The 10,833-nt window shown below is 40.8% G+C and overlaps 1 pseudogene; it reads left to right on the top strand.

Annotated features, from left to right (window-relative positions):
• Window positions 1–1,561: 1,561 nt before the first annotated feature.
• Window positions 1,562–10,245, top strand: LOC146946630 (uncharacterized; annotated as a pseudogene).
• Window positions 10,246–10,833: the final 588 nt, after the last annotated feature.

Raw genomic sequence — 10,833 nt, 5'->3', positions numbered from 1 at the left:
GGGGTTGGCTGGAGAACTCCGTGAGGTCAAGGCTAGCCGGGGAAACAATGGTGTTCCTGCTAAAGCTCGTGATCTATGCTTGGTATCCCGATTTGAGGTTCCTAAGAAATTCAAAGAGCCGGAATTTGACAAATACAATGGAACTTCTTGTCCACACAACCATGTTATCCGGTATGTCCGAAAGATGGCTAACTACGCAGATAATGATGCACTAATGATCCACTGCTTCCAGAGTAGCTTGACAGATGATGCAGCAGATTGGTACACTAGTTTGAGCAAAGACAACATCCATACTTTTGAGAAACTCGCTGCTGCTTTTGAAAGTCATTATGAATTCAATACCCGCCTGAAGCCGAATAGGGACTCTCTTAAGGCTCTGTCTCAGAAGTCAGATGAAACATTCCGTGAGTATGCCCAGAGATGGAGAGGGGCAGCTGCCCGTGTCTCCCCTCGACTTGATGAGGAAGAATTAACACAGACATTCCTGAAGACTCTGAAGAAGGAATATAAGGAAAGAATGATAATCTCTGCTCCAAACAACTTCTCCGACATGGTCACTATGGGAACTCGTCTAGAGGAGGCTGTCAGAGAGGGTATTATTGTTCTTGAGAAAGGTGAATCTTCAGCCAGTGCACCAAAGAAGTACGGTAATGGCCACCATAAGAGGAAAGAATCTGAAGTAGGGATGGTATCTGGCAACTCATCTGCAGCTGCTACACAATTACCTCTGCCTTATCAATACATGCAATACTCTCAACATCCTTTCTTCCCGCCATTCTATCAACAGTATCCTCTGCCACCGGGTCAACCACCAGTGCCCGTCAATGCCATTGCTCAACAAGTACAACAACAGCCTCCTGCTCAACAGCAACAGCAGCAACAACAGGGTCCCCGACCCAGACCTTCTTTCCCACCAATACCAATGCGGTATGCTGAGCTGCTCCCAACTTTACTTGCTAAGGGACACTGTGTCACTAGACCAGGCAAACCCCCGCCTAATCCATTGCCTCCCAGGTTCCGGCATGATCTTACATGTGAATTCCATCAGGGTGCTCAAGGCCATGATACTGAAGGTTGCTATGCTTAGAAATATATTGTGAAAGATCTGATAGAAAAAGGAAGGTTGACCTTTGAGAATAGTGTTCCTCATGTTCTTGACAATCCACTTCCAAACCATGCTGCTGTCAATATGATCGAGGCTTTTGAAAGAGTCCCCGCTCTTCAAGAGGATCCCATGTTGGATGTCCGCAATGTTGTTACTCCCTTGGTACCGCTACATGTCAAGCTATGTCAGGCTTCTTTGTTCAATCATGATCATGCTTCTTGTTCAGTATGTCTCCAAAACCCTATGGGCTGTTGTGTGGTGAGAGATGATATCCAGAGTCTAATGGATGACAAATACTTGATTGCCAGTGATGTATGTGTGATTGTGCCAGTGTTTCATGACTCTTCCGCTGAAAGTGTATCTAAGACAAGGAATGTTGAGCCTTTGGTGATCAGGTTACCTGGTCCTGTATCTTATACCTCTACAAAAGCAATTCCTTACAAATACAATGCAACCATGATTGAGAATGGAGTGGAGGTACCTCTGATATCCCCAGCTACAGTTGACAATGTTGCCGGTGAAATTACAACTCTGAGAAGCGGAAAAGTCCGTCCACCCTTGTTTCAAAAGAAGGTGGTCACACCTATTGCCACCATAACTCCACCGGTTGATCCTCCTATTGACAAGAGCACTGGCCCATCAGGCCAATCTATTGAAGAGTCTAATTTGGATGAGATTCTGAGGCTTATTAAGAAGAGCGATTATAAGATTGTTGACCAGCTGCTGCAAACTCCGTCAAAGATATCCATCTTGTCTCTGCTCATGAGCTCAGAGGCTCACAGGAAGGTGTTGATGAAGATACTGGAACAGGCTTATGTTGATCATGAAGTCTCTGTGGATCAGTTCGATGGAATAGTGGGTAACATTACTGCTTGCAATAACTTGGGATTTGGTGATGATGAGCTCCCCGAAGCAGGGAAACACCACAACTTGGCTCTGCACATCTCAGTACACTGCAAGTCTGACATGATATCCAATGTGCTGGTGGACACTGGATCATCTTTAAATGTAATGCCCGAGTCTACACTAAGACAATTGAGCCATCATGGAATCTCTTTGAGGGGAAGCAGCTATCTGGTGAAGGCTTTCGACGGATCTCGCAAAGATGTTCTTGGGGAAGTAGACTTGCCAATTACCATCGGTCCCGAGACATTTCAGATTACTTTCCAGGTCATGGACATCAATGCTTCTTACAGTTGTCTCCTCGGAAGACCGTGGATTCACGACGCTGGGGCAGTAACTTCTACTTTGCATCAAAAGCTCAAGTTCATGAGGAACGGTAAGATTGTCACTGTACATGGTGAAGAAGCATATCTGGTTAGCCAAGTGTCATCTTTCTCTTGTGTTGAAGCAGGGTCCGCTGAAGGGACGTCGTTTCAAGGCTTGACTGTTGAGGGTGCAGAGCCCCGGAGGGCTGGTACTAGCATGGCTTCATTGAAAGATGCCCAGAAGGCTGTTCAAGAAGGGCAAGCTGCTGGCTGGGGCAAAGTGATTCAGATTCTGGAAAACAAGCGTAAAGAGGGCCTTGGATTCTCCCCAACCTCAGGTGTTTCAACAGGAACTTTCTACAGTGCTGGGTTTATCAATGCTATTGCTGAAGATGCTGCTGAAAGTAGTTATGTGCCTACATTTGTTGTACCAGGAGGCACTGTGAGAAATTGGGAGGCCATTGATGTTCCTTTAGTCATGCATGCTTCCATGTAATGTGTCTTGTTGCTCATGCTTTTTTGTTTTCAAAATAACAATCCTTTCGCTCTGCCCAAGGAGAAAGTGATATCATTGTAAGGGCATGTTTGTTTCGGCATTGCCGTTATCAATAAAAGTTGTCGTCTTTCTCACGACTCTTTGTTTTTTTACTTTTTAGTGCCTTTTTCTTGGAAATAATGGTAATGCCAGAAAAAACCAAAACATCTGTATTTTCTTATTAATTTCAAAAATCTGCATGAAAAACTTTTTCTGAAAATCATCCCAATCATATTATGCAGATTGAACCACAATAAACCCGTTGAACACAGTGACCCTATGGTTCCTCCAAATTTTGAATTCCCTGTATATGAAGCTGAAGATGAGGAGGATGATGAAGAGATACCATATGAGATCACTCGACTGCTTGAGCAAGAAAGAAGAGCCATTCAGCCTCACCAGGAAGAGATTGAACTCATCAATCTGGGTACTGAAGAAAACAAGCGAGAGATCAAGATTGGTGCTGCACTTGGGCCAGAAGTGAAAAGGAAGATTACTCAGCTTCTCCATGATTATCCAGATGTCTTTGCATGGTCCTATGAAGATATGCCGGGTCTAGATCCCAAGATTGTGGAACATCGAATACCGACAAGACCTGAATGTCCTCCTGTCAAACAGAAATTGAGAAGGTCTCGTCCAGACATGGCTCTTAAGATCAAGGCTGAGGTACAGAAGCAAATTGATGCGGGTTTCCTCATGACAGCTGAATATCCTGAGTGGATTGCCAACATCGTACCAGTACCAAAGAAAGATGGGAAAGTTCGAATGTGTGTTGATTACAGAGATTTAAACAAAGCCAGTCCAAAAGATAACTTCCCGTTGCCTCATATTGATGTGCTTGTTGACAGTACTGCTCAATCCAAAGTGTTCTCCTTTATGGATGGTTTCTCTGGCTATAATCAGATACGAATGTCACCTGAAGATAGAGAAAAGACGTCCTTCATCACTCCGTGGGGAACGTTCTGTTATAAAGTGATGTCGTTCGGCTTGATAAATGCTGGTGCTACCTATCAAAGGGGTATGACCACTCTGTTTCATGATATGATTCACAAAGAGATTGAAGTATATGTTGATGATATGATTATGAAGTCAAGTGATGAAGAGCAGCATGTTGTGTATTTGAAAAAGATGTTTGAAAGATTAAGAAAGTACAAGCTGCGGTTGAATCCTAACAAGTGCACATTCGGTGTACGATCTGGAAAGCTGCTAGGCTTCATTGTCAGCCAGAGAGGCATTGAAGTTGATCCTGACAAAGTCCGAGCCATCAGAGAGATGCCGGCCCCTCAAACTGAAAAGCAAGTCAGAGGTTTCCTCGGACGTCTGAATTATATTTCAAGATTCATATCTCACATGACTACTACCTGTGGACCAATTTTCAAATTACTCAGAAAGAATCAGCCTGTTGTATGGAATGATGAATGCCAGGAAGCTTTTGATAGCATTAAAGAATACCTGTTAGAACCACCTATCCTTGTCCCGCCAGTGGAAGGAAAGCCCTTGATTATGTATCTGTCAGTGCTAGATGATTCTGTGGGTTGTGTCCTCGGTCAACAAGACGAGACTGGAAAGAAAGAACATGTTATCTACTATCTGAGCAAGAAGTTCACTGACTGTGAGACTCGGTATACAATGCTTGAAAAGACTTATTGTGCTTTAGCCTGGGCTGCCAAACGTCTGCGTCATTATATGGTGAATCATACAACTTGGTTGATATCCCGAATGGATCCAATCAAGTACATCTTTGAAAAGCCTGCTGTTACTGGAAAGATTGCACGTTGGCAAATGTTGTTGTCTGAATATGATATTGTGTACAAAGCTCAGAAAGCAATCAAAGGAAGTGTCCTTGCTGAGCATCTTGCTTATCAGCCGCTTGATGACTATCAGCCAATTAAGTTTGATTTCCCTGATGAAGAGATTATGTATTTGAAAGCGAAAGACTGTGAAGAACCACTGATCAATGAAGGGCCGGACCCCAATAGAAAGTGGGGATTGGTGTTTGATGGTGCTGTTAATGCTTATGGTAAAGGAATTGGGGCCATCATTGTAACTCCGCAGGGGCACCACATTCCTTTCACTGCTCGAATAACTTTTGAATGCACAAACAACATAGCTGAATATGAAGCATGCATCTTGGGCATTGAAGAAGCTCTTGATCTGAGAATTAAGCACCTTGACATCTATGGAGATTCTGCACTTGTCATTAATCAGATAAAGGGTGAGTGGGAGACTCATCATGAGAAACTGATCCCTTACCGTGACTATGCCAGACGTTTGTTGACATACTTTACCAAGGTTGAACTGCACCACATCCCTCGGGATGAAAATCAAATGGCTGATGCTCTCGCTACTTTGTCCTCCATGTTTCGTGTGAACCATTGGAATGACGTGCCTGTAATCAAGGTGCAGCGTCTTGATAGACCCGCTCATGTGTTTACTATTGAAAATATGCCAGATCAAGCTGATAAAGATGCGAATAATGGAAAACCTTGGTATTACAATATCAAACAATTCTTGCAGAATCATGAATATCCACCTGGTGCTTCCAACAGGGATAAAAAGACTTTGAGAAGATGGGCTAGCAGATTTCTGCTGGACGGAGAAATCTTATACAAGAGGAACTATGACATGGTCTTGTTGAGATGTGTTGATAAACAAGAAGCTGAGAAATTGATGCATGATGTACATGGTGGCACTTTTGGGACCCATGCTTCGGGCCACACCATGTCAAGGAAATTGTTAAGAGCCGGCTATTACTGGATAACCATGGAGCGTGATTGCCACAAACATGCCAAGAGGTGTCACAAATGTCAAGTTTATGCTGACAAAATTCATGTGCCTCCACACGCTCTCAATGTTATATCTTCCCCATGGCCCTTCTCTATGTGGGGCATTGACATGATCGGAAGAATTGAACCAAAAGATTCCAATGGACACCGTTTCATTTTGGTGGCAATTGATTACTTCACCAAGTGGGTTGAAGCTGCTTCCTATGCAAATGTGACCAAGCAAGTGGTAGTGAAGTTTATCAAGAATAACATCATCTGTCGATATGGTGTTCCTAACAAGATCATCACTGACAATGGTTCCAATCTGAACAATGGCATGATGCAAGCTTTATGTGAAGAATTCAAAATTGAACATCACAACTCTTCTCCTTATAGACCTCAGATGAATGGTGCAGTTGAGGCCGCTAACAAGAACATCAAGAAGATTGTTCAGAAGATGGTCACTACTTACAAAGACTGGCATGAAATACTACCTTTTGCTCTGCATGGTTACCGTACCACAGTGCGCAGTTCAACCGGGGCAACTCCTTTCTCTCTTGTATATGGTATGGAAGCAGTTCTCCCTCTGGAAGTGGAGATTCCATCTCTTCGAGTGATCATGGAAGCAAAGTTAACTGAGGCTGAATGGTGTCAAAGTCGGTATGATCAGTTGAATTTGATTGAAGAGAAACGTATGGATGCTATAACTCATGGACAGTTGTATCAAGTGCGAATAAAGAATGCTTTTGACAAGAAAGTCCGACCTCGAGAATTCAAGGAAGGCGAACTTGTATTGAAAAGAAGGATAAGTCAGCAACCCGACCCAAGGGGCAAGTGGACACCTAACTACGAAGGTCTTTATGTTGTCAAGAAGGCTTTCTCTGGTGGTGCTTTGATTCTTACACACATGGATGGTGTTGAACTCCCAAATCCTGTTAATGCCGATATAGTCAAGAAATACTTTGTCTAAAAGGAAAAGAACAGCGTGGTAGGTCGAAAACCCGAAAGGGCGGCCTAGGCAAAAATGCGCTTCCCGGTGGATCGAAAACCCGAAAGGGCGATCCAGGCAAAAGTTAGGGACACAAAAAAATGAATATGAAAAAGCTCGCTGAGATTGTACGCAACTCAGGCAAGAATGAGCGCCTCGATGAGCCGAAAACCCGAAAGGGCGGTTCATGCAAAAATGAGGTTGATAAAAGACAAGTAACTATATCTGGCAAATCACCATCACCCCTTGGGGCATCTGCAACTGTCAATGATCATCTTCATCAGAAGCTTCTGTACTTGTGAATTCAAAATTTCTATGAAATGTAGCGGTCATCGTGTTCAATGTATCACCAACCAATAAAATTACCATTTTCCAAGCCTTGTAAATCTGTGGAGTTATGCCTTTGGCTAATTTTCACTCTTCTACATCAATTTGAGTCTGTGCTATTGTTTGAAACTCTATTTTTTCTTTCTATTTTCAATGCTATATACAAAATATTTTCTTTCTATTTAATAATGTCAATGTCTGAAACAAACATCTTTTGAAAACTAAAAATCTTTTTCTGTCTATTTGGAAAGCAAACCTGAGCAATAGGGTACATTTCAATGAAACATGCATGAATGAACGAATGTCAATGTCTATTTCAATACATGTTACAAGCAGGTTACTCCCCAGGATGATCTGTGGTCAATGGCAAGAATGAAAAAACAGAATGAAAATAAAAAAAAAAGAGGCTGAAAAATGCAAATGAAAAGCTCGCTAAGTCGAAAACCCGCAAGTGCGGCTTAGGCAAAAATGAGCACCCCGCTGATTGACAACCTATGAAGGCAATTCAGGCAAAAATGGGGCAATGAAAAGAATGTTATTCCCCGGTGAATCGAAAACCCGAAAGGGCGGTTCAGGCAAAAAGGGGGTTTGAAAATGAAAAATGAAAGAATGAAATATTAAAAAAGCATTGACCACAGATGCGAACATCCAATGTTTACCCAGCACTGACACGCCTAACAACGGCGACCAGTATCCAAGAACCTTCCAAGGGTCCCTCCTTTACAAGTTTTATTGCCCTCAGCCATGGTTTCGATACGTCTCTCAACGACGGTCTCTCCAAAGAGGTTTTTCCCCTGTGAATATATTGCAGCACGAGCCACTACGTGCCCAACCTTCCAATGTTTCGTCTGCCTCTGTGAAACTTCTCTGTCAAGTTACAAACCAATCATGCATTTCAAGCATTCATACATGCATAATCATGCATTCTATGTGCTCATACATTCAATAATCTTGTTATACCGTACATACATGTTGCATCTCCAAATTCAATTTCCAATCTAAATCAGTTTCCATTTCCAGTTCCAATTCCAATTTCAAATCAATTCCAATCCAAATTGCAACTGTCAAACTCAATCTCAATTTCAATTTCAATTCCAACTGTCAAATTCAATTTCAATTGTCAAATTCGATGCAATCTCGACTCTCCAATCTCAATTTCAAATCATGTCAACTATCAAATTTGAAGCAATCTCAGTTTCAATTCAATGTCAAATTCGAAGCAATCTCAATTTCAATTCAATGTCAAATTCGAAGCAATCTCAATTTCAATTCAATGTCAATTCGAAGCAATCTCAATGTCAATGACAATTCCAATTTTCAATTCAATTTCTATCCAATCTCAATGTCAATGTCAATTTCAATTTTCAATTCAATTCCAATCCAATCTCAATGTCAAATGCAACTCTCCAATCCAATGTCAATGTCTATGTCTCAATTCAATTCCAATTTCCAATGTCTCTTTCAATTTCAACTCTCAATCCAATGTCTATGCCTATGTCTCTGCTCAATCTCAACTTTCAATCTCTCTTTCAATGTCAACTTTCAATTCAATTCCAATCAATGTCAATTCACTCTCAATTTGCTTTTGGGCCAACAAAAATGGTCATGTCTATCTTCAAATCAAGTCAATGACAATTTACTCTCAATAGGTACCTTGTCGAATCAGACTCCCAACATGTCTTGTTATTGGTCAAGTGGCTAGTTCGGTCAAAAAGAACAGCTTGTACCTGCTTATATACCTGTGCTTCCGGACAAACGACAAGTTCAATCCAAAGAACAGTTTGTACCCAGCTTATGCTTTGTTATCGGTCAAACGACAAGTTCGATCTAAAAGAACAGTTTGCACCTACCCACATGATGTGGTGATAATCCAACGGCAAGTTCGATCCAAAGAACAGTTTGTATCTACCCTTTTGTCTATATCTCCAGCCAAACGGCCAGTTCGATCCAAAGAACAGTTTGTGTCTGCCTATCTGTCTGTATTTTTCAATCAAGTGTCAAGTTCGATCCAAAGAACAGCTTGTATCTGCCTATATGTCTGTGTTTCCGGTCAAGTGCCCAGTTCGATCCCAAGAACAACTTGTACCTATCTCTTGTTTTATATTCCTTGGTCAGGTGGCTAGTTCGATCCAAAGAACAGCTTGTACCCTATTTTCAATCCCCTGGTTTGTCTACCCTGTCAGTGTCTATCTGAATCCCCAGTGACATGACATGATCCAATAGACTCCAGTCGCTTGTCTTGCATTCATAATCAAAGTATTGCATGGCATTCATATTTTTGAAAATCTGAAAACGTATTTTTATGTCCAAAAGTAGTGTAAATGTTAATATTTAAGTATCTTCGTCCCGTCAACTCAAAGACTTCGCCTCTTGACTCTCCGGACAAAGAAACTTAAATAGGGGCAGCTGTCATACCCTAATTTTGGACCTAAAAATACTAACTCAATTCTTCTTTTCTTGTATTTCAAGTCATTTGAACTGTCTCTGATCAATTACATCTTTCTCTGCATTTTATTTCAATATTACTTGCAAAATTCACATAAAAGGGCATTTTAGTCATTTCCTATGTTAAAATTTCTTTCAGTCTTTTAAAAATTGTTTGAGTCCTTTCAAATGGCTTGAATAAGTCCTTATTTCAATTCTATGTCAAAACCCATTTCAAAAATCGCATTTGAAGTCATTTTGAGTCAGTTTTGCCCCTAGGGGCATTTTAGTCTTTTCATGTGTTAAAACTCTGTTTAAAACTCTTAAAAGTGTCTCTGAGTCTTTAATTTTGCTTGTATAAGTTCTTGCTGCAATTCCCTGTTAAAAAACCTTTTTAACATTGCATCTGAGTCATTTTTAGTCGTTTTAGGCCCCAGGGGCATTTTGGTCATTTCACACGAAATTTTGGCAGAGAGAGGTTACTTTAAAGTACCTCATTTAGGTAATTGGTTCATTTTAGTCCGTTTTGTCAATTTTAATCGTTTCACTTTACGTTTAGTCAATTTTACCAATTTTAATTCAATTTTATTTTTATTTTTTGCACTTTAGTCCTCTAAGTCCTAAAAATTGCATATTAGCCCTTTTTGTTATTTTTTCTTCTCTTTAATCTTTAATAATTGCATTTTGGTCCACTTTTCTTTTTTCAGTCCTGTAAACATTTTTTAATTTTGCAATTAAGTCAGTTTGCCCAAATCTTTGCAGTCCAGTCCTTTTCTTAAATTGCAGGTTGGTCCCCAAAGTATTAAAATTTGCAGGAAGGTCCTCAGGCCCAAATTAGCCCAAGGTCGAGCCAAACAAAGTCCAGAACAGGTGTCAGCAAGATATTGGTCTAGTCATTACACATGTCACCTATATAAAGGCCACATCACAGTCAAAGTGAAGAGGACCCATTCATTTTCTGCCAACTCATAAACACATTTCACCATTCTCTCTCCAATTTCGAAGATCAAAACCACAACTGTTTCCAGAAATCACCAAGAACACAATGAAGGTTCGAAGAACCTTCAAGCCCTAACCGTTTTTTAGAACCACAATTCATCAAAAACTTTCACACATTATTACTAATTCACATCAATTCATCATAAATCCACATCAATTTCATCATAAGAAAGCCAGATTCAATAATTCACAAAAAACCATTTCGAATTCGAAACCCTAAGAATTCCAAAATCAAAGAATTGAACCAAATTGAGGTTAGTTCGTTGCAATTCTCAGAGATTCGGGTTCGAATCCTCATCATCGAATTGAAGAGACTGCAATTCAAGTACAACTTCGAAGAAATTGTACGATCACAGTGAAAGAAAGGAGAAGAAGAGATAATCGAAGCATGTTCTGAATCAGTGAAAGAGAAAGCAAGAAGAACTGATTTATTTTCAGTCTCTTCGTAGAACTCACCAGAACAATCAAGAACGAACGCATGA

This window comes from Medicago sativa, chromosome 2 (genome assembly GCF_051527215.1).
Source record: "Medicago sativa cultivar Bolivia chromosome 2, Bolivia_mono, whole genome shotgun sequence".
In the NCBI taxonomy this organism is placed as follows: Eukaryota; Viridiplantae; Streptophyta; class Magnoliopsida; order Fabales; family Fabaceae; genus Medicago; species Medicago sativa.
Note: the sequence above shows the minus strand (reverse complement) of the source record. Positions and strands in the feature narration are given on the sequence as shown.